This window comes from Triticum dicoccoides, chromosome 3A (assembly GCF_002162155.2).
Source record: "Triticum dicoccoides isolate Atlit2015 ecotype Zavitan chromosome 3A, WEW_v2.0, whole genome shotgun sequence".
In the NCBI taxonomy this organism is placed as follows: Eukaryota; Viridiplantae; Streptophyta; class Magnoliopsida; order Poales; family Poaceae; genus Triticum; species Triticum dicoccoides.
This window is the reverse complement of record NC_041384.1, coordinates 353537992-353563420: the sequence shown is the minus strand read 5'-3', so window position 1 is coordinate 353563420 and position 25429 is coordinate 353537992.

Below are 25429 nucleotides of genomic sequence, written 5' to 3'. Positions count from 1 at the left end.
GGCCGCGGCGGAGCGGGCGGCGGCGGCTGGCAGCTGCGGGCGGAGGCGGCGGCGGTTGCGGGCGGCGGCGGCGGAGGCAGCGCGGCGGCGGCGGCGCGTGGAGGAGGGCGGCAGCTCGGGGCGCGGCCCGGGAGGCGGCGCGGGAGGGCCGGCCTCGGGCCTCTGCGGGCCGCGGCGGCGCCGGGCGCCGGGCGCCACATGGCGCGTCCTGGGTGGGTGGTTGTGGCGGCGGACGTTGTCCGGCTCCGCCCGGACACGTCCGGAGCGGCGGACCTGGGTTTTTTTAGGGTTAGGGACGAGGGGGATCCGAAATTTGGAATGCGGGGGTGTTTATATAGGCATAGAGGGAGCTAGGAGAGTCCAAATGAGGTGCGGTTTTCGGCCACGTGATCGTGATCGAACGCTCTAGAACATGGATAAGAGTTTGGTGGGTTTTGGGACAAAATGGAGGGGTGTTGGGCTGCAACACACACGAGGCCTTTTTGGTCCCTCGGTTAACCGTTGGAGTATCAAACGAAGTCTAAATGGTACGAAACTTGACAGGCGGTCTACCGGTAGTAAACCAAGGCTGCTTGGCAAGTCTCGGTCCAATCCGGAAATGTTTAATCCCCACACATGAAAGAAAGCTAGAAATGACCACCGGAGGAGAACGAAGCGCCGGAATGCAAAACGGACAACGAGGAAAATGCTTGAATGCATGAGATGAACACGTATGCAAATGCAATGCACATGATGACATGATATGAGATGCATGACAACGACAACAACACACGGAGACAAAACCCGAACCCGAGGAAATAAAATAACTTAACACCAGAAACGGCAAGAGTAGGAGTACAAATTGGGAAAGTTACATCCGGGGTGTTACATGCCCCCAGCTTTATTTCCTATCACTAAGACGGTTTTAACTGATGATCGCATTCAGAGATATGACATTACTTTGCTCGCTGGCCGTACTTCGAGTTATTCTCATGTGCCTGCAGGTACTGATGGATCCGCATCGCCCAGCTGTTCGTCACACAGCTCCCATGCAAACAAGCCAACCTTGCCTTGCTCGTCCGTGCTTCGCTCGCCCAGTCCGGAGCTGGGCTCCCAAGGTGTGACCTCCTGTGGAGAGGACTCTCTGGATGCGCCTTCTCCCGTCATGGACTCACCCAACTCTATGGTGTCCGCGGAGCATGGTCCAGCTCGTGATGCAACACCGCCAGCCCCGGCGACTCACGCCCAGCCGAATCGGATGACGACGCGTCTTCGTGACGACATCGTCAAGCCGCTGATTCCTTCTGATGGCACAATGCGTTATGATCCCCAGTGTCGCGCGTTTCATGCTGAGCCACGCACTTACCGAGATGCACTTGAGGATGCACAGTGGCATCCTGCTATGGAGGCTGAATTTTCCGCTCTTCAAGAAAACAAGACATGGACATTGGTTCCTCGACCTCCTTGCAAGAATATCATAAGCTACAAGTGGGTGTTCAAAGTTAAGCACAAGTCTGATGGCTCTCTGGACAAATTCAAGGCTCGCCTTGTTGCTCGCGGTTTTACTCAACAATATGGCGTTGATTATTCTGACAGATTCTCACCGGTGGTCAAGCCTGCAACAGTTTGCCTTGTGATCTCTTTGGCCGTTTCATGTGGATGGCATCTCCGTCAAATTAACATCAGTAATGCTTTTCTTCATGGCATTCTTAATGAAGAAGCCTATATGCAGTAGCCCCCCGGTTTTCAGGACACCACTCATCCGAATTATGTATGCAAACTTCACAAGTCTATTTATGGTCTCAAGCAATCACCTCGCGCGTGGTACGCTCGTCTCAGTGATCGCCTTCAGCAGATTGATTTCTCTCCTTCAGCTGCAGATACATCTTTATTTATTTTTCACATGATGGTGTCACTATTTACGTGCTGGTCTATGTTGACGACATTGTCATTGTCAGCTCCTCCAACTCTCCAATGACAACTCTATTGCAACAACTTTCTGCCACATTTCCGGTTAAGGATCTTGGTCAGCTGCATTATTTTCTCGGCATTGAGGTGCTTCACAATTCAGGGGGAATGGTTATCGCCCAACAGAAGTATGGACTTGACCTCCCGCAGCATACTGACATGCCAAATTGTAAAGTAGTCTCAACACCGATGTGTGCTACTGAGAAGCTCAGTCGGGAATTTGGTCATGGCCTACGTGATGATGATGCTTTCATGTACCGCAGCATAGTTGGGGCGCTCCAATATCTGACTTTGACGCGGCCTGATCTCTCCTTCGCCATAAACAAAGTTTGCCAATTTCTGTCTCGACCCACTGATGTTCATTGGGAAGCAGTTAAACACATTCTTCTATATGTGAAGGGGACCATGTCTATTGGGCTCACTCTTTGGCACTCTCCGTCGACCCTACTGAGTGTGTTCACAAATGCAGATTGGGCGGGCTGCGTTGATGACAAGCGATCAACAGGCGGTTTTGCAATTTTCTTCGGGCCAAATATAATTTCTTGGAGTGCTTGTAAGCAGCCGATACTGTCATGCTCATCTATGGAGGCAAAATATAAGGCTCTCACAAATGGCACAACAGAGGTAATATGGTTGCAGTCTCTCCTTAGGGAACTATGAGTTCCTCTACCTCGTCCACCCGTTTTGTGGTGCGATAACCTCGAGGCAACTTATCCCACTGCCAACCCGGTGTTTCATGCTCGCACAAAACACATCGAAGTTGATTTTCACTTCGTAAGAGAAAAGGTAGCTATGGGAGCCTTAGAGGTGCGGAATGTGTCTTCTGGAGATCAGGTTGCTGATGCTTTCACCAAGCCACTCACCAAGTTGGCTCGATTACGTTCCAATCTCAACCTCAGTATGAGTTGACATTGAGGGGGCATGTTAATCAATGTAAATTCTAGAGAATCGTGTAATTAAGGATAGTCATAATTATTGTAATCGTAGATTGATCCTAATGGGATCATGTACATCTTGATGTAATCTTGACGATCAAGTATCGTCCAGTATATATTCATGGCAAGGCCCAAGGGGCAAATGATGGCAAACAATCCTATTTAACACCGCCGCCATCCTGCCCTCGCTGTTCGACCTGCCTCGGAGCCACCGAGCCGCCTCCTTCATGGCCGCTGCCATGTCTGTCCGGTACTCTCCGACCATCGTGGCTCGCCCTGTTGAGTCTCTCCCTCTGTTGGGGCCACGCCAAGACGCCCCCCTGAGTCGCCGGCCTCCGCTTTGTCAATCTGCCTTAGCACCAACAGTGCGGAGCCGCCCCGTCGCTGTGAGCCGCTTGAATCCGCCCCCGTCTCGTTATATCTCGCTACTATGGCCCGCCCTCGGCATCCAACTCACCTCCGCCTAGGACCAACGCCAAATCGACCCGGCCTCCTCTCAAGCTGCTGGATTTCACCACCGCATTGGCCGCCGTGCCTTCGGGTCTCTTCCAAGCCACGTTGAAAGTGCAACTATCCCTAGGTGGTTTTGGTAATTCCTAACAACATATAGCTCATTGAGCTAATGCTATTCCAAGATTAATATTTCAGGAAAAGCTCAATGAATGGCATGGCATGGATGAGGAAAGTGGACCCCTTGAAATATTAAGGACAAAAAAGATTGGCTCAAGCTCAAAGCTCAAGCCTCTACATTTTATATTTTAGTGATCCAAGATCACATTGAGTCTATAGGAAAAGCCAATACTATCAAGGAGGGATGAAGTGTTGTTTAATGAGGTTCTTGCTTCATAGTGCTTAGTGATATGCTCCAAAACCCTCAACTACCTTCCCACATCCACATATGACCTAAACCAAAAGTCAAACTCGGCCCTATCGATTCTTTCTATCCGGCGCCACCGAGTTTCAAAGGTCATACCACTGCCACAAACCCTAGGCAAATCGGTCCCACCGATAGGGATTTCGGTCACACCGAGATGGAGTTGTAATCTCTCTGTTTCCCTTCGTAATGTTTCGGTCCTATCGAGATGAGCGATCGGTCCCACCGAGATTGCAATGTAAACTCTCTGTTTCTCTTTCGTAACATTTCGGTCCCACCGAAATGAGCGATCGGTCCCACCGAGTTTACCTGACGAACTCTCTGGTTAGATTATTACCAAAATCGGTCCCACCGAATTTGTGTAATCGGTCACAATGAGATTACGTTATACCCTAACCCTAACCATATTGGTCCTACCGAGTTGAATCTCAGTCCCACCAAAAATCCTAACGGTCACTAGGTTTGCTAAATCGGTCCGACCGAGTTTTTCACTTCGGTCTCACCAAGATTGGTAAATTATGTGTAACTGTTAGTTTTTGTGTGGAGGCTATATATATCCCTCCACCCACTCTTCATTTGTGGAGAGAGCCATCAGAACATACCTACACTTCCAATACACATTTTCTGAGAAGGAACCACCTACTCATGTGTTGAGGCCAAGATATTCCATTCCTACCATATGAATCTTGATCTCTAGCCTTCCCCAAGTTGCTTTCCACTCAAATCTTCTTTCCACCAAATCCATATCCTGTGAGAGAGAGTTGAGTGTTGGGGAGACTATCATTTGAAGCACAAGAGCAAGGAGTTCATCAGCAACAAACCATTTGTTACTTCTTGGAGAGTGGTGTCTCCTAGATTGGCTAAGTGTCACTTGGGAGCCTCTGACAAAGATTGTGGAGTTGAACCAAGGAGTTTGTAAGGGCAAGGAGATCGCCTACTTCATGAAGATCTACCGCTAGTGAGGCAAGTCCTTTGTGGGCGATGGCCATGATGGGATAGACAAGGTTGCTTCTTCGTGGACCCTTTGTGGGTGGAGCCCTCCGTGGACTCGCGCAACCGTTACCCTCCGTGGGTTGAAGTCTCCATCAACGTGGATGTACGATAGCACCACCTATCAGAACCACGACAAAAACATCCATGTCTCCAATTGCGTTTGAATTCTCCAAACCCTTCCCTTTACATTCGTGCAAGTTGCATGCTTTACTTTCCACTGCTCATAGACTCTTTGCATGCTTGCTTGAATTGTGTTAAGATTGCTTGACTTGTGCTAAGATAGCTAAAATCTGCCAAAGACTAAAATTGGGAAAAGGATAGATTTTTATTTGGTCAAGTAGTCTAATAACCCCCCCTCTAGACATACTTTCGATCCTACGAGTGGAATCAGAGCTTTGGTCTCCATTTGCTTTGATTTCCATAGCTTTTGGTGGTCATAGCCTTGGTTTCACAACCTAGGAGAGTATGGCGTCTAGCGAGGGAAATTATCACCGTAGAGGTCCTTATTTTGATGGTACAAATTTTGCTAGTTGGAAGCATAAGATGAAAATGCATATTCTTGGACATAACCCGCCGTTTGGGCTATTGTGTGTGCTGGCTTGCAAGGTGAATTCTTTGATGGGAGAGAACCGAATCGTGAAGCTACCGCGGATGAGTTGAAGATGCTACAGTACAGTGCTCAAGCTTGTGATATCCTCTTCAACGGATTGTGCCCCGAAGAATTCAACAAAATCAGCCGTCTTGAGAATGCAAAGGAAATTTGGGATACTTTGATTGATATGCATGAAGGTACCGACTCCGTCAAGGAATACAAGTTGGATGTGCTTCAAAGTCAACTTGACAAGTTAAAAATGAAGGATGGTGAAGGTGTCGCTGAAATGTACTCTAGGCTTGCTCTTATCACAAATGAGATTGCCGGCTTAGGAAGTGAAGAGATGACTGACAAATTCATCATCAAGAAAATCCTAAGAGCCTTAGATGGAAAATACGATACCGTATGCACATTGATCCAAATGATGCCAAATTACAAAGATCTCCAGCCAACGGAAGTCATTGGAAGAATTGTTGCTCATGAGATGTCAATCAAGGATAAGGAGGAGCTCCATAAAAAGTCAAGTGGTGCTTACAAAGCCTCATGTGAAGCTCACACATCATCAAGTGAGAAACAAACCTTCAATGAAGAATTGAGCCTAATGGTGAAGAACTTCAACAAGTTCTACAAGAGTATAAGCAAGGAAAGAAGTTCCAAGTCAAGGTCCTACAATGACAAAAGATCTTCTAGTCGCGAGCGAAACTGCTACAATTGTGGAAGACCCGGACACTACTCCAATGTGTGTACGGCTCCCCACAAGATAAGAGAAGATTCTCCCAAAAGAAGAAGTAGAAGAGAAGAATCACCATCAAGGGAGAGAAGGAGTAGGGATGATCGATACGAACGAAGACACCCTCGGAGAAGCAAGGATTTGGAAAGGAAGGACAAGTCATCAAGGAGCTAGAAAAAACTAAGACATCAAGCTCATGTTGGTGAATGGGTATCCGGCTCCGACTCCGACAATGACTCCGAGAGAAGCTATCACTCCAACTCCGAATATACTCAAGATCAAGGTGTTACCAGACTAGCACTTGTGTCAACCAACTCCTACGACATATTTGATTCACCAAATGAAGGAATTGGAAGATGCTTCATGGCCAAAGGTCCAAAGGTATCACACCCCGAGTATGTTGATTTCAATAGTGATGAAGATGACTTGTTAGGTGATGATGAGTTACTTGTTGACAACTATAGTGATGAATACTATGATGAAATGAATGACAATGATAAGGAGAAGATTGAGTCTCTAACTAAAGATCCAAACACTCTTAAGTTAGCCCATGAAACTATCTTAGGAGATCATTGAGAACTTTTAAGGACTCATGAGAAATTACGTTTTGAAAAGCTCAACCTTGAGCAAGAGCATGAGTTCTTAAAGGCAATCAATGATGATCTTTGCAAGAAAATTTCTTCTTACATTGCCAAGAGTTTACTCTTATCCACTTACATCCCTCAAGTCAAGTCTAGTAACAAGAACAAGAAAGATTCTTCCTCTAGTAGTAACAATAATCATGCTAAATCCAATGTTGTTGCTTCTAGTAGTTCTCTTGATTCCACTAATGATTCTCTTAGCCAAGTTACACTTGAGCAACAAAATAGCTTATTGAAGGGAATTATAGAGAAAGGTGTTTACATGAGCCTTGTCGGGAGTAAGCAATTCGAGGAAATTGTACGCAAGCAAGGAAGGCACCGAAAGAATCAAGGTATTGGTTTTGAACGAAAGTTCAATGCCAATGGAGTTGAGTGGGAAGAAGATCAATACCCCAAGACGAAGTTTGTTCCTCAACAAGAGAAGTATGATCCTACTTCATCCAAAGGGACACAAGCTCAAGATGATCTTCCACCACAAGACCACAAGCAAAGAGGCAAGGACAAGCTTCAAGAGGAAATTGATGCGTTTGAAGAAGCTCCTAAGGACTTGGTCAAGTGGGTTCCCAAGACTACATCAAGTTCCACTTCATCAAGTACAACTACAACTCCGAGGATTCCCATCAAGATGGTGTGGATCCCGAAGAAGAAGAACTAGAAGAGTTCTTGAGGGTGACTCTGCGAATATACGTCACTCTTATCATTTTGGCAAGAACAAGTACAATCAACTTCCACATCTTGCACAAGTTCAAGGAGTTACAAACCCTCTTGTTGGTAAGACAAGGTACAAGGTAACCTAAAGCTTTCATAGACATCATCTTCTGTGTGCATCACTCTATGTCTATGGATACCCTTGTTTGTTCCTTGTGGGACTAACCCGTGTAGGTATTGAAAGTGCAACTGACTCTAAAGGATAGCTCCAAATGATCTACATCAACATAGAGCATCCACATCTTCAACACCTACATGAAGTCATCATCGACAAAACCCAAGGTTAGTTCATCCCTCTTAGGGGGGATCTCACATCTAGGGGGAGCTTTACTCTAACAATTGAGTTAAAGCAACTCTACTGGTGTGAACACAACAATGCTTTATGTAAAAGTGGTAACCCCACATGTGCTTAAACAATGAGTATGACCTATGATCAAATGTTCTCATTTGACTCCTAAGTCAATATACTCATATATAGATGACCTAGTCATCGCCAATTGCTTGATAGATGCTAGATTTGTTTGTGCATGCTTTGCCACATATTTCATTTGCCATTTTATTGTTTGAGCATGTTGGTTGCATAATTTACTCATTCGAGGACATCCACTTGTTGTTTTGATTGATTGGTTTCCTTTTCTTTTGGCCAAGTGGATGGACAAGATTGCCTAAGAACCTTCTCTTGCTATCTATGCTTTTCTCGTCTCAAACTCTATTCATGCTGCATCACAAAATTTCATCAAGTCAGATTCGAACCACTCTATGTGAGGAGCACTCGGAGTCCCCGATTCGTCATAGACTTAAACTTCCAAAACTTCTTTGTGCATTTAGGTCTGACCGATTCACCCATTTCGGTCATACTGAGATCACTAAGTCGATCTAGGTTTTCAACCTCGGTGTAACCGATTCGAAACTTTCGGCCACACCGAGTTTCAGTAACTTCTTACAGTTATGAATCTCGGTGCCACCGAGTTGTTCCACTCGATCACACCGACAGGATCGGGCTATATATATCCACGGGTCAAATTTTGGAAAAATTTCCGAACCTCCTCGACCCGCGCTTAGCCCGCTCTGCCTCCAAGGTCTCTGGATCATCCTCCTCATCGCCAGCCGCCTCCTGCCGCTAGTCTCCGCCACCATCAACGGGAATCAACCCCGTCATTGCCGTTGTAGCGATTTCATTGTCGAACTAGGGTATGAACTCGATCTCTGTGCTATCCCTATCTGATTCCTAGCACATTTGTGTTCGCCATGTATCTTGCCATGATTGAGATCATTCTTATCCAGTCAAAACACTCCGTAGTTTAGTCGTGAATTGAAAATTTAGGGTTAGGATTCCGCTGAAACCATCTCGGACCCACCGAGTTGTGGAACTCGGTACCACCGATTCGGCTCAGGCCATTGCACATGTAATTTTAGGTCTGACCGAGAATTGCAAATCGGTGTGACCGAGTTCAGGACTTTGTCAAACCCTAGCAGTCTCGGTGCCACCGAACTGTGACTCGGTCTGACCGAGTTCACTAGTTTAGGTTCCAACAGCTGCTTCAGTATGACCGAGTTTACAAATCGGTTGATCTAAAATGCTTTCTGTGGAAAACTAAAACTATGTTTTTGACTCATTCTTTTGCAAAAACCTCTGCATTTTGTGATGCTCATCCACTCTATCTCATCTATATCTATTCACAGGGTCTGCTGTCAGTGTTTGCAATACGTCTGATCAGAGTGACAGCCAGAACAGGTCAGAGGAGCATGTTCACCTGAGTGAGGGCACTAGTCCCTCTAGCAGTTTAGATGATGGTAGCAGGAGCACCCCAAGCAACTTACCCAAAGCTGCCACTAGGACCAGAAAGAAGAAGACCTCTGAATCTGAGGATGAAGACTATGTGGCACTGCTGCTACCACCAAGCCAGGCATGAACCAAAAGGTTCCTGCAAAGAGAATTCCAATGTCTAAGGCCAGAGCATCTACTCAAGTCCCTTTGGAATCTGAACCCAAAGAGGCTGCTGCAGAAGGGAAGAAGAGGAAGGAGAGGGTCAAAAAGACCACTGCTAGAGTGCTTGGGAGATCCTCAATCATGAGAGATTCTGAAGAGGAAGAGGAATAAGATGCTGCACCAGCACCCAAAGCTCAGAAGTTTATGGGTGATGCCATCAGGGCAGGGGCTGTTCCATCTAAGCCTAAGACTGATCCAAAGGCTTCTGCTCCAGCTCCAAAGCCAAAACCAAAGAGGAGCACCAGGAACATCCCTGCTGAGGAGAAGAACAAGGCCCCAGTGCCTGAAATGGAAGAAGAAGACGATGAGTCACATGTATTGAGGAAGCTGAAGCCAAAAATCCCAGATCACAATGATGCTCATCCAATAGCTGAGAACATGAAGATAAGGAAGGACTCTGGTCTGAGGCTATGGAGAGAGTCTGATCCATATGCCACTAGGAGGAGGACTGCTATGGACTATAGGTTCCATACAAAGGAACAGCAGGACTTCTATGAGATAGTGTTGCTTGATAAGAAGCCCATAGTGTGTGACATGAGATGTGTCGACTGGGACTACATCAAGGAGAATGAGGATCACTATCCAGGTGTACATGATAGTTTCAAGGCTTGTGGAGTCGATGAGTTTGTGGCTCAGAAGCTCACAAAATGGAATGATGAGCTCATCATGCAGTTCTCCATAGCTCATTTCTACCTAGATGGAAGGATTGTCTGGATGTCTGAAGGAACAAGGTACCAGTCCACGGTTGCTGAATGGGCGAAGTTGATCAATGCCCCAAAAGAGAGTGAAGATGACTTGGATGTCTATGCCAATAAGAAGAAGGATCACAACACCATGGCACACATGTACAAGGAGATCCCAGATGCTGCTCTTGAGACACATAAGTTTGGATTTGTACATTACCTTCTGTTAGGCTTGCCAACCATCAACTGGATCCTCAGGCACACTTTCTTGCCAAAGTCAGGTGATCACAAGATGATCAGAGGCCATGCAATAAACTTGCTTCATATCTTTGATGTCCCACAGAAGTTCAAAGTCATGAGCCTAATAGTTGAAACTATCAAGAGGATAACTGCAGATCAGAAGAGGAGTTGTGGGTATGCCCCACAGATCCAGGAGCTGATCAACTCCAAGATGGGCACTGGTACATATATGCTGGACAAGGAGCACATGCCTATCTATCCAGACTTCGAGGACAACATTGTGGTTATGAATGAGGATGAACCATCTTCTGTGCACGCACAAGCCAAGAAGGAGAAGGAAAAATCTTAAAAGGCTGCAAGGATGCCAACTACTGAAGAAGCATCTCAGTATCTCCTGAAGAGCAAGCAAGATCAGCTTGGCTACCTGATTGCCTCCACTCTGAGGATTGAGAAGGGACTGGCCACCCTGACTCAAAACTAGGAGAGCTTGGAAAGAATCATGGAGCAAAAGTTCTATGACTTGGATGTGAAGGTAACTGAGATTCAGTCTGTTGTGGAGCAACTTCAAGATGATATGCAGGAGAGGAAGGGCAAGACAACCACTGATGCATTTGCCAGAGTGCCTAGAGCTCAGAGGTCTGCTGCAGTGCCTGTTCCAGACACGAGAGCCACGTCATCTGCACCAGCTACAACTTCAGTGCCACCAGCTCCAGCACCTACTCCACCAGCTCCATCTACTTCGACTGAAGCCTTCGTTCTTGGAGTTATCCGGACACCACCACCTGAAGACCAAGCTTGAGAGACGATTTAGTGCTATGCATTTTCTAGGAACTTTTTGGTAACTTGTTGCCGAAGGGGGTGAAAAATGTATAGATCATAGGCTTCGAGAGAGAGCGTTGCTTTTTATTCTCTCTTGCTTTGGTGGTTGAACTTTATTTGCTTTGCTTGTTTGAGCTACTTTCTGTCTGCGTGATACTTGGATGATCATGTGTTTGATCGTATGCTACATTAATGCTTGTTGGATGACATTATATTTTTATCCCTATATAATCATTCACTTTGCTTGGTGTTGAGTGCATGCATTTAATTATTATCATTTTGAGCGCTCCACCAAGATGTATGTGACATGGAAGAGTAACCCATGACCCTAACTCTTTGTGCATTTGCAGTCCAAAGCAAACCATAAACTATGCACAAATTTAGGGGGAGCTCTTGCCTTTCACATACTTCTCAAAGCGACAATGTTTTTCACTCTTATTATCATTTGTCGAAGCTTTGATCTATATGTTGTCATCAATTACCAAAAAGGGGGAGATTGAAAGTGCAACTATCCCTAGGTGGTTTTGGTAATTCCTAACAACATATAGCTCAGTGAGCTAATGCTATTCCAAGATTAATATTTCAGGAAAAGCTCAATGAATGGCACGACATGGATGAGGAAAGTGGACCCCTCAAAATATTAAGGACAAAAAAGATTGGCTCAAGCTTAAAGCTCAAGACTCTACATTTTATATTTTAGTGATCCAAGATCACATTGAGTCTACAGGAAAAGCCAATACTATCAAGGAGGGATGAGGTGTTGTTTAATGAGGTTCTTGCTTCATAGTGCTTAGTGATATGATCCGAAACCCTCAACTACCTTCCCACATCCACATATGACCTAAACCAAAAGTCAAACTCGGCCCTACCGATTCTTTCTATCCGGCGCCACCGAGTTTCAAATGTCACAGCCACTGCCACAAACCCTAGGCAAATCGGTCTCACCGATAGGGATTTCGGTCACACCGATATGGGGTTGTAATCTCTCTGTTTCCCTTCGTAACGTTTTGGTCCTACCGAGATGAGCGATCGGTCCCACCGAGATTGCAATTTAAACTCTCTATTTCTCTTTCGTAACATTTCGGTCCCACCGAAATGAGCGATCGGTCCCACCGAGTTTACCTGACCAACTCTCTGGTTAGCTTATTACCAAAATCGGTCCCACCGAGTTTGTGTAATCGGTCACACCGAGATTACGTTATGCCCTAACCCTAACCATATCAGTCCTACCGAGTTGCATCTCAGTCCCACCGAAAATCCTAACGGTCACTAGGTTTGATAAATCGGTCTGACTGAGTTTTTCACTTTGGTCTCACCGAGATTGGTAAATTATGTGTAACGATTAGTTTTTGTGTGGAGGCTATATATATATCCCTCCACCCACTCTTCATTCGTGGAGAGAGCCATCAGAACATACCTACACTTCCAATACACATTTTCTGAGAAAGAACCACCTACTCATGTGTTGAGGCCAAGATATTCCATTCCTACCATATGAATCTTGATCTCTAGCCTTCCCCAAGTTGCTTTCCACTCAAATCTTCTTTCCACAAAATCCATATCATGTGAGAGAGAGTTGAGTGTTGGGGAGACTATCATTTGAAGCACAAGAGCAAGGAGTTTATCGTCAACACACCATTTGTTACTTCTTGGAGAGTGGTGTCTCCTAGATTGGCTAGGTGTCACTTGGGAGCCTCCAACAAAGATTGTGGAGTTGAACCAAGGAGTTGGTAAGGGCAAGGAGATCGCCTACTTCATGAAGATCTACCACTAGTGAGGCAAGTCCTTCGTTGGCGATGGCCATGATGGGATAGACAAGGTTGCTTCTTCGTGGACCCTTCATGGGTGGAGCCCTCCATTGACTCGCGCAACGGTTACCCTCCATGGGTTGAAGTCTCCATCAACGTGGATGTACGATAGCACCACCTATCGGAACCACGACAAAAACATCTATGTCTCCAATTGTGTTTGAACTCTCCAAACCCTTCCCTTTACATTCTTGCAAGTTGCATGCTTTACTTTGCTCTGCTCATAGACTCTTTGCATGCTTGCTTGAATTGTGTTAAGATTGCTTGACTTGTGCTAAGATAGCTAAAATCCGCCAAAGACTAAAATTGGGAAAGGGATAGATTTTTATTTGGTCAAGTAGTCTAATCACCCCCCCTCTAGACATACTTTCGATCCTACACATGTCCACCGGTTGCATCTGCCAAAAGCCGCTGGCCGCTTTGCCTCCAACATGCGGCTGTCCCGCTTGTCACGCCCTACCTCCGATTACGCCCCTGTGTACTATCCTGCTAGCTGCTGTCTAAAGAAGATGCAAGTGGGGAGCTGGCCAGTGGGTTGAAAAAAAAGAAAGAGGACGGTTGACGACTTGGTTGTTTAAAAAAACTAGGGGTATCCACGACCCGGGAGCAGATACGGCCATGACCAGGATACCTTCAGGAGAATTCACAATTTTAGCTCACTTCAATTCACTCCTCCGTCGTGGTCTGCCTTACTGGCCTGTCAAATACGCCATGGCCTCATCAGCCGCCGCCTTGCCTGTGCTGTCACGCCCCCACCTCGACCATGCTGGTTATAGGGCTACTTGGGGTCCTGGCGTCCTACAAGGGCATCTAGTGGTCCTTAACAGTTGCAGTGCTATGGTTGCTGCCCTTTTTACAAGAGAAAGAGAGAGTGAAAAAATCAGCATTGAAAGTACTGGAGGTTACCTAGGAATTCTATATACGGCTCGTCTATTGTCCGGATGGATCATGTGAAATCCATCCAGTCGATTTTTATTGATCCATTTTTATTCTTTCAAGAGAAATTACTCTAGCTTGCAATATTTATTGTTTCAGGACAATTATACTCTACAAAATTGGTATTATACCACGGATACGGAGTGCACAACATCATTATTCTGCACTGACATTTGTTCGTGCTGCCCCACTCAACGGAAGTGCCCAAGTCGTCATCCTTGTGTACTGGTCTACATTAATATGCCATGGCCATTCCCGCTTGCACAAGCTGCCCAGCAGACTTGCACAAGCCGATGCCTCGCGGCCTGGTTTACTCCAACAACTCTGAAGGAAATAATGATATTTTATCAGCTTCCGCCTGCACCGGATGATTCAACGGACGTGCGCACAGGTCGTGCCACTGCGGTTTGGTTAACTTCAACAACCAGCCGAGACGAGCCATCATCTGGGTTACTGACACAACTCATACAGGATCATTTATCAACCACCACGGTCGACCTCAACCTTCCGTGGATTCACATCGTGTTATCAACGCCAAGGATATAAAATGAGTGTCGTGAAGATCATCAACTCGCCACGTCGCCTCCAGCTTCAACATATTCCAGAATTCCGTTGTTCAACTATATGGCGGTTTATAGCATGGTCAAGTATGGAGATTCTCAAGCCAACTCCTCGAGTCATCTTAAGACTCCGGGCCTACACAGACATGACTCGGTAGAATTGGACATTGTCACAAATTCAAGAACCCCGGTCATTAATGGGAAGACAACCCAGTCGCATAGACTGCAGCCACATTAGTGAAAGTTTCAAACTTGTCAGAAAATTTCCAGCTCAAAAAGTGAGAGGCAATTAGAAAGTTTCAGTTCAAAAGAAAGATTCAGGATTATCAGAAAAATTTCAGCTCAGAATCTGGCTCAAGGGAAATCTGTCTCTCATAAAAGTTTTGAGCTCTCAATATCCGACTGAAACATCCGGTTCAAGAGGAATTAATCCCACGCAAGTTCGAGTTTTCAGAAAAAAAATTAAAGGTTGCCAAAGGGGACTAGATGCCAAGATGTGCGGTTCAAACATGGGCATCCTGCCTTATTGGCTTATCTTTTTATGATCAACGTAATAAAGTGGGCATCCCCAAAATTCGGGGCCTTTGTCATTTCATCTCATATTTACTGGGCATGAGTCTTTAATAATTGATTATAAGGTCACTCCGGGGCTTCCAACTCATCGAGTTTAGCTTTAATACCCTCTTGAATGGCAAATAAACGCCATTATATGGGTTAAACCTGCGTGTATGCAAGATGCTACTCCAACAGGTGACCCGCCATACTCTTGACAGTCAATATTTTATGAACCTGAACTAGTCAAGGTTAAAACAACGATTTTTATCATGTGAGAGCCGGCCTACAGAATGCAAGGATAAACTTACCTGTCTACTTGTTGCTACTCCACTAAGTGATTCGCCGTACACTGTCAATCTATTTGACCCTGAATTAGTCAATGTTAAAATGGCAAGATATATCACGCGAGAGCCGGCTTACGGGAGGAAAGGCTATCATGCCAGCATCACTAAAGCAAGACTCGAGCCTCAAAAGTCGGTCTGTTTGCCGTGGCTTGCAAGCTGGCATTTTTATACTCTATTATCATACACATACATCATCATACATTGCATCATACATCATACATTGCGTTATCATTGCATCGTCATACCATGCATCATATATGCATGGATATACCGGTTTATGTTGCAGGTACCGGTTTTCAAAACCGGGTTATATTATTCAAATTTGAAATGGCCAACATGGCTAGATTTTCATTATGCTATCATAACCAATATTGGATGATTAAGGTTCTCAAAACCGCTTCAGAGAAATGGCTATTATTCCCTCATCCAAAAATGCTAGCTTACAATATTGATGTGCATTGAGAGTGGATATGATTTTATTCTATAATGGAAGGAATAGTCTCGAGTCGTTGCAGCCATACGACCCGGCACTTGGGGGCTATATTATTCAAATCAAGATTACATCAAGTATGCAAGTCCCATGTCACTGCAAGCATGCACCATGGCACTTGGGGGATAATGCACGTTGCTTTTAAAATCATCATATTGTCAATAGACCAAGTTATCTCAAGGAGATGAGCCGACCTTTCATCATTTTCTAAGTCCCGGCCCATCACATACTGCTGACCCGGCCATTGGGGGCTACATATTGCCCCTCAAGTCTATACAATTAGATCTGCGACAGTCCCTATTCATTATTGCATAATGACCTGGCCCCTGGGGGCTACACTGGCTGAAGTTTTATGAGCATAAGGCAATTACATGTCCCAGGTTGCTGCAAGGAAGACAACACGGTACTTGGGGGCTACATATGTGGAACATTCAACTTATGACTGGTGACTCAGACGAACAATCCATATTTCTCCAGAGTTGGAACATTTATATTGAAGCAAATCTTAACCTATCACTACGTTCCTCTCTTAAGACTTGAGGGGCTATAGGTAATATGGATATAAGTACACCTTCAAAATCTAAGTTATGAGTGAACCAGGTCTCAAATTTTTTGATGGAGAAATTTGCAAAGATTATTTGCTTTAAGCCATTTAGAAAAATCTGAAGCATTAAAAGTTGTTACAACATCACACAAAAATTTATTTTATATCGAAGCCAAGACGTTTTTAGGACAATTCAAGCAGTCGGTTCACTATCTATTCTTATTTCAAGAAGCTTAGCATGAATGCATGACAAGCTTGTATTCAAACTAATTTGGGGGCTAATGTCGGGGGAATTACATGCGTTAAACTCGACTCATGATGTTAAGTCATTTCTGGACTTAAGCAGCCCTGTTAAGTCATCTCTAGACTTAACCCAGCAGATCCTAACCCGGCAGGTGCTAACCCGGTAGACAGTTGTAACCCGACAGACAGCTATAACCTGGCAGACAGTTGTAACCAGGTAGATTGTAACCCGGATACTAACCCGACATCTACTTAGCCATGAAAATGAGCCTCCTGGAGATAAGAAGCCCCGACATTAAGAATCCCACAGAGAGAAGCCTAGGGTTAAGAAACCCGCGATGAGAAGCCAGAGTTAGGCTAAATCCTAATCCTACTAGGACCCTACATGTAACCCTTCCCTTCAACTTATATAAGGAGGGGTAGGGCACCCCAAGAGGGCCTGTTCACAATAGGTAGGTCTTAGACAGACAAGTCTTAAACAAGATCAAAGTAGATGCTCTCGATATAGAGGTAGCAAAAAACCGCCCTTGTAACCAAGTGCATCATCGTCATTAATATAATCAACCAGGATGTAGGCTTTTACCTCCACCATGAGGGTCCGAACCTGGGTAAAATCTCACGTCTCTCGTCCCACTCAACCCCATTCAAGCTACAACCTAGTTGCGTTGGCCTCACGACTAAGTCCTCACAATAGGACATCTGCCGTGACAAAACTATGACAGAGGGGTTCTTCATCATCCTTGTTGCCCGTCTGATGATGCGTGAGTAGTTTACCACACACCTATGAGTTCGTAGTTAGTATCTAGATGGCTTCTTCTCTCTTTTTGATATTCAATACAATGTTCTCCTCGGTGTTCTTGGAGATCTATTTGATGTAATGACTTTTTGCGGTTTGTTTTTTGGGGTCCGATGAATTGTGAGTTTATGATCAAATCTTTCCATGAATATTATTTGAGTTTTGTCTGAACTCTTTTATGCATGATTATTATAGCCTCATATTTCTTCTCCGATTTATTGGTTTGGTTTGGCCAACTAGATTGATTTATCTTGTCATGGGAAGAGGTGCTTTGTGATGGGTTTGACCTTGCGATGCATAACCTTAGTGTCAGAAAGAGACATGACTCACATGTATCGTTGCTATTAATGGTAACAAAATGGGATTTATTTCATCTGTGAGTTTATCTTGTCTACATAATGTCATCTTTCTTAAGGCATTACTTTGTTCTTTGATTTACTTAATACACTAGATGCATGCTGGATAGCGGTCGATGTTGGAGTAATATTAGTAGATACATAATCATTTCGGTCTACTTGTCTCGGACATGATGCCTATATACATGATCATTCCCTTGGATATCACCATTACCCAATAGTAATGTGTCTATCCACCATATGCTATTTTCTTGTGAGAAGCTTCTAGTGAAAACTATGCCCCCGGGTCTAATTTCTATCATATATGAAAACCAAAAATACCTTGCTGTAATTTTATTTTATTTATTTTATCTTGTATTTTGGTCAAATCTATCTATCAAAAACTCTATCTTTTAATCTTGCTCGTAACCATTGAGGGATTGACAAGCCCTCTACGCGTTGGGTTGCAAGTATTTGTTGTTTGTGTGCATGTACTGTTTACATAGTGTTTCTTGGTTCTCCTACTGGATTGATAACCTTGGTTTCATAACCAAGGAAAATACTTATCTCTACTATACTACATCATCCTCTCCTCTTCGAGGAAATCCCAACGTAGCTCACAAGTAGCAGGAAGAATTTTTGGCGCCGTTACCGGGCAGACATCATCAACGTCTATCAAGTACCTACGCATAAACTTTCATATCCTTGCATTTACTTTATTTGCCATTTGCCTCTCATTTTCATCTCCCCCACTTCCATTTCTTTTACAAAAATATTTTTCCTTTTCCTTTTTTTGTTGTGTGCTTCTCTGCGTGCTTGTTATCTTGTTTGTGCAGTCATGATGTCTCAAGAAAATACAAAATTGTGTAATTTTTCTAATACTAATATGTCGGCGTTCTGGGAACGGGGGTACCCAGACTTGCCTGCCTACGGCGTGGCTTCATCGACGACCTGGTATGCCCACCTTCAGCATCAACAACTCAAGACCCTCGTGAGGCGGACGACGCCAGGACCTCTAAAAGGAACGGCCTCCTCAGGCTGGCTCCCGAGGAGCGGAGATTCCTATGCAAGACTCACCTCGCTAGGTTTAGGTGACATGAGCCATGACGAGCAAGGCAAGGCGGGCGACAGCGGGCGTAGGACAACAATTTCCTCTTTAGTGATAAGGAGGCAAGCACAGGCGCGAAGTCCCGAGGAATCAGCCAAAGGTTTCCATTCCCGTGCAACAAGACCAAGACCACCAGGACGGCAGGACGGAGGTCATCGCCGAGCCCACCATGGCGGCACGACCAGAGGCTTTTGCAGGCTAGGACCACTTTTGTCAGGATAACATGTACTAGTTGTCTCCCTTCAAATTTGGCCGTTGTGGGATCCCTTCCCGCCTTCATTTGGGGAGAGGACCAAGGCCACTATAAATAGGACCTAGCCACCACCATAGAGAGGAGGACCCCAATCGGATTCGTTCCATCCTCACCAGCTCACCAACTCGCTCGAGCACAAGAACACGCCTCCTCCTGAGGTTGTTATCCCACTATACTAGTTCATCCTCACCCCCTCGAGCACAATCCACCACAAAGCATGAGTAGTGTTTTACACTGCAAGGTGTCCCAAACCAGGGTAAACTATTGTGTCCCATTTCCTTCCTGTTCATCGAGCTAGGCCACGAGATTGGCGAGTAGGGATACTGGGGAGGTTGAGTTCTTTGCACACACCCCAGCGTTCGAACCTCCCAGGGGTCCGCGGAACCCAAAATCTGATATTTGGCGCGCCAAGTAGGGGTGTGTCGGAGCCTCTCTTCCGCTAGTCGATTCGCCACCACTCCACCGCTCCCATGGATGATGTTCATCGAGCTCGTGTTGAGCGCCAGGCCGCCCTCGCCGCCCGTGTCACTCAGACGGGACCGGCGGACGACGGCTGCCCTCGCCGTCCCCCATCCCTAGTAGCGAACACCGCCACCGGCCCCGCGAGCCACAAGCAGCAGGCTTCATCGCTGCATCGTTCTGTGCGGTGAGACGAGCGTACTGCCACCCCGTTGCTAACTCTCGCTGCTTCGTCTTCCCACGATCGTCGTAGTCCGGCGAACGCACATGTCGCGCTGCTCATGGCATGCGAGCTTCTGCGCTACTACCCGATCGATGACCTCTATAAGGACTGACTGGACTGCATCTCGAGCTCGAGAGCACCGCCGGAGAGTCTCCTGCACCATATCGCTCATTGCCTCACCTTTCGCCTGCCGCGGGTGACATAGCTCACGGGGCACCACCTGCACCTCCCAGGCAAGATGTCATCATCGAGCCAAGGCGGGAGGCTCCTCGGTGTAGCGTAGGGCGCCTGCGCACGACGAGGCAAGCTGCCAGGTGGTCTAGCGGCCGCGAGGAGATGTGTGTGTGCTCCTAGCACCGTCATGTCAAGATCGCGCGCTGCCTTCGGTGGTGGCATGGGAGCACCAAGACTAGGCTCCACATCTACGGGCGGCATCCGTGACCACGGCAGGATGCTACGCGTTCACTCCAGAGCTGCACGTCTTCATCTGGCCAGGGAAGTTCAAGCCCGACCAGCCTCCGTGCTATGACGGCACCCCCGACCCTGCTGAGTTCTTGCAGCTCTACAAGTTGAGCATCGAGGCGACCAACAGCGATGAGAAGGTTATGGCGAACTGGTTTCCCATGGCCCTCACGGATGGCACGCCCTCATGGCTCATGAACCTCCCCGCGGGATCCATATCCTCCTGGGACGAGTGATACGTCTCCAACATATCTATAACTTTTGATTGTTCCATGCTGTTATAGTATCAATCATGGATGTTTTATATCACTTTATAGTCATTTTATATCATTTTTTGGTACTAACCTATTAACATAGTGCCAAGTGCCAGTTGTTGTTTTTTCCATGTTTTTTCTATCGCAGAAAATCAATATCAAACGGAGACAAAATTATCCTTAGTGGAATAAGGAAATGTTTCTTGGTTATGGAGGTGACAAAGAGTTCGTCATAAAGAGTTACATCGATGCAAGCTTTGACACCAATCTAGATGACTCTAAGTCTCGACCTAGATACATATTGAAAGAGGGAGCGATTAGATAGAGTAGCTCCATGCAGAACATTGTAGACATAGAAAATTTGCAAGATACGCACGGCTCTGAATGTGGCAGACACATTGACTGAACTTCTCTCACAAGCAAAACATGATCACTCTTTGTGTGTTAATCACATAGCGATGTGAACTAGATTATTGACTGTAGTAAACCCTTTGGGAATTAGTCACATGGAGATGTGAACTAATTACATAAAGATGTGAATTATTGGTGTGAATTCACATGACAATATGAACTAGATTATTGACTCTAGTGCAAGTGGGAGACTGAAGGAAATATGCCCTACAGGCAATAATAAAGTTGTTATTTATATTTCCTTATATCATAGTAAATGTTTATTATTCATGCTAGAGTTGTATTAACCGAAAACTTAGTACATGTGAGAATACATAGACAAACAGACCGTCCCTAGTATGCCTCTACTTGACTGGCGCGTTAATCAAAGATGGTTAAGTTTCCTAGACATAGACATGTGTTCTCATTTGATGAATGGGATCACATCATTAGAGATTAATGTGATGGACAAGACCCATCCGTTAGCAATGCACTATGATCATTTAGTTTATTGCTATTGCTTTCTTCATAACTTATACATGTTCCTATGACTATGAGATTATGCAACTCCCGAATACCAGAGGAAAACTTTGTGTGCTATCAAACATAACAACGTAACTGGGTGATTATAAAGATGCTCTACAGGTGTCTCCGATGGTGTTTGTTGAGTTGGCATAGATCGAGAATAGGATTTGTCACTCCGTGTTTCGGAGAGGTATCTTTGGGCCATCTCGGTAATGCTCATCATTATAGGCCTTGCAAGAAAAGTGAATAATGAGTTAGTTGCGGGATGATGCATTTCGGAACGAGTAAAGAGACTTTCCGGTAATGAGATTGAACTAGGTATGATGATACCGATGATCGAATCTCGGGTAAGTAACATACTGATGACAAAGGGAACAACATATGTTGTAATGCGGTTCGACCGATAAAGATCTTCGCAGAATATGAAGGAACCAATATGAGCATCCAGGTTCCGCTATTGGTTATTGACCGGAGGTGTGTCTCGGTCATGTCTACATAGTTCTCTAACCCATAGGGTCCGCACGCTTAACATTCAATGACGATTTGTATTATGAGTTATGTGATTTGATGTACCAAAGGTTGTTCGGAGTCCCGGATGAGATCACGGACATGACGAGGAGTCTCGAAATGGTCGAGACATAAAGATTGATATATTGGACCATGTTATTCGGACACCAGAAGTGTTCCGGATATTTTCGGATAAAACCTGAGTGTCGGAAGGGTTACGGGAACCCCCCGGGGAAGTAATGGGCTTTAGTGGGCCTTAGGGGAGAGAGAGGGCAGCAGCCAGGAGGTGGCGCGTGCCCTCCCAAGGGGAGTCCGAATAGGACTAGGGGAGGGGGCGCGGCCCCTCTTTCCCTCTCCCTCTTCCTCTCCTTCCTTCTTCTCCTACTTGGACTAGGAAAGGGGGGAGCCTATTCCTACTTGGAGTAGGATTCCCCCCTTGGGCGCTCCCCCTAGGGCCGGCTGGCCTCCTCCTCCCCGCCTTTATATATGGTGAGGGGGCACCCCATAGACACAAAAGTCGATCTTTAGCCTTGTGCGGTGCCCCTCCACAGTTTTACACCTCGGTCATATTGTCGTAGTGCTTAGGCGAAGCCCTGCGTTGGTAACTTCATCATCACCGTCACCATCCCGTTGTGCTGAAGAAACTCTCCCTCGACTTCAACTGGATCAAGAGTTTGAGGGACGTCACCAAGCTGAATGTGTGCAGATCTCAGAGGTGCCATACGTTCGTTACTTGTATCGGTTGGATCGCGAAGACGTTCGACTACATCAACCGTTTTACTAAATGCTTCCGCTTTCGGTCTATGAGGGTACGTAGATTCACTCTCCCCCTCTTGTTGCTATGCATCTCCTAGATAGATCTTGCATGATCATAGGATTTTTTTTGAAATACTGCATTCCCCAATAGTGGCATCCGAGCCAGGTCTATGCGTAGATGTTATATGCACGAGTAGAACACAAATAGTTGTGGGCGATAATAGTCATACTGCTTACCAGCATGTCATACTTTGATTCAGCGGTATTGTTGGACAAAGCGGCCCAGACCGACATTACATGACTGCGTTCATGAGACTGGTTCTACCGACGTGCTTTGCACATAGGTTGCTACTGGGTGTCTGTTTCTCCAATTTTAGTTGAATCGAGTGTAACTATGCCCGGTCCTTGTTGAAGGTTAAAACAACACACTTGACGAAAAATCGTTGTGGTTTTTGATGCGTAGGTAAGAACGGTTCTTGCTAAGCCCGTAGCAGCCACGTAAAACTTGCAACAACATAGTAGAGGATGCTAACTTGTTTTTGCAGGGCATGACGTGATGTGATATGGTTAAGACGTGATGATATATAAATTGTTGTATGAGATGATCATGTTTTGTAACAAAGTTACCAGCAACTGGCAGGAGCCATATGGTTGTCGCTTTATTATATGAAATGCAATCGCCATGTAATTGCTTTACTTTATCACTAGGCGGTAGCGATAGTCATGGAAGCAATAGCTGGCGAGATGACAACGATTCTACTATGGAGATCAAGGTGTCAAGCTGGTGACGATGGTGATCATGATGTTGCTTTAGAGATGGAGATCAAAGTCACAAGATGACGATGGCCATATCATATCACTTATTTGATTGCATGTGATGTTAATCTTTTTATGCTTCTTATTTTGCTTAGTTCGGTGATAGCATTATAAGATGATCTCTCACTAAATTTCAAGGTATAAATGTTCTCCCTGAGTATGCACCATTGCTACAGTTCGTCATGCCGAAACACCACGTGATGATCGGGTGTGATAAGCTCTATGTTCACATACAACGGGTGTAAGCTAGTTTTGCACTAGCAGAATACTCAGGTTAAACTTGATGAGCCTAGCATATGCATATATGGCCTTGAAACACTAAGACCGAAAGTTCGAGCGTGAATCATATAGTAGATATGATCAACATAACGATGTTCACCATTGAAAACTTCTGCATCTCACGTGATGATCGGACATGGTTTAGTTGATATGGATCATGTGATCATTTAGATGACTAGAGGGATGTTTATCTAAGTGGGAGTTCTTAAGTAATATGATTAATTGAACTTTAATTTATAATGAACTTAGTCCTGATAGTATTTGCAAATTATGTTGTAGATCAATAGCTCGCGATGTAGCTCCCCATTTATTTTTGATATGTTCCTAGAGAAAAATAAGTTGAAAGATGTTAGTAGCAATGATGCGGACTAGCTCCGTGATCCGAGGATTATCCTCATTGCTGCACCGAAGTATTATGTCCTTGATGCACCACTAGGTGACGAACAAGTTGCAGGAGCAGATGCAGACGTTATGAATGTTTTGCAAAGCTCGGTATGATGACTACTTGATAGTTTAGTGTACCATGCTTTACGGCTTAGAACCAGGACTTCAAAAATGTTTTGAACACCATGGAGCATATGAGATGTTCCAAGAACTAAAATTGGTATTTCAGATTCACGCCCGAGTCAAGAGGTATGAGACCTCTGACAAGTATTTTGCCTACAAGATGGAGGAGAATAGCTCAACCAGTGAGCATGTGCTCAGAATGTCTGAATACTACAATCGATTGAATCAAGTGGGAGTTAATATTCCAGATAAGATAGTGATTGACAGAGTTCTCTAGTGACTATCACCGAGTTACTGGAACTCCGTGATGAACTATAATATGCAAGGGATGACGAAAATGATTCCCCGAGCACTTCGCGATGCTAAAATTGGCAAAGGTAGAAATGAATAAAAGCATCAAGTGTTGATGGTTGACAAGACCACTAGTTTCAATTAAAAGGGCAAGGGAAAGAAAGGGAACTTCAAGAAGAATGGCAAGCAAGTTTCCACTCCCATGAATAAGCCCAAAGCTAGACCCAAGCCTAAAACTAAGTTCTTCTACTACAAAGGAATGGTCACTAGAAGTGGAACTGCCCTAGATACTTGGCGGGTAAGAAGGATGGAAAAGTGAACAAAGGTATATTTGATATACATGTTATTGATGTGTACTTTACTAGTGTTTATAGCAACCCCTTGGTATTTGATAATGGTTCAGTTGCTAAGAGTAGTAACTAAAAACAGGAGTTGCAGAATGAACAGAGACTAGTTATGGGTGAAGTGACAATGTGTGATTCTAAGGTTGATAAGATCACCATTGCACACTCCCTCTACCTTCGAGATTAGTGTTGGACCAAAATAAATGTTATTTGGTGTTTGCGTTGAGCATGAATATGATTGGATAATGTTTATTGCAATACGGTTATTTATTTAACTCAAAGAATAATTGTTGTTCTGTTTACATGCATAAAACGTTCTATGGTCATACACTTAATATAAATGGTTTATTGAATCTCGATCGTAATCATACATATATTCATAATATTGATGCCAAAATATTCAAAGTTAATAATGATACTGCAACTTATTTGTGGAACTGCCGTTTAGGTCATATTGGTGTAAAGGCATGAAGAAACTCCAAGCTGATGGGA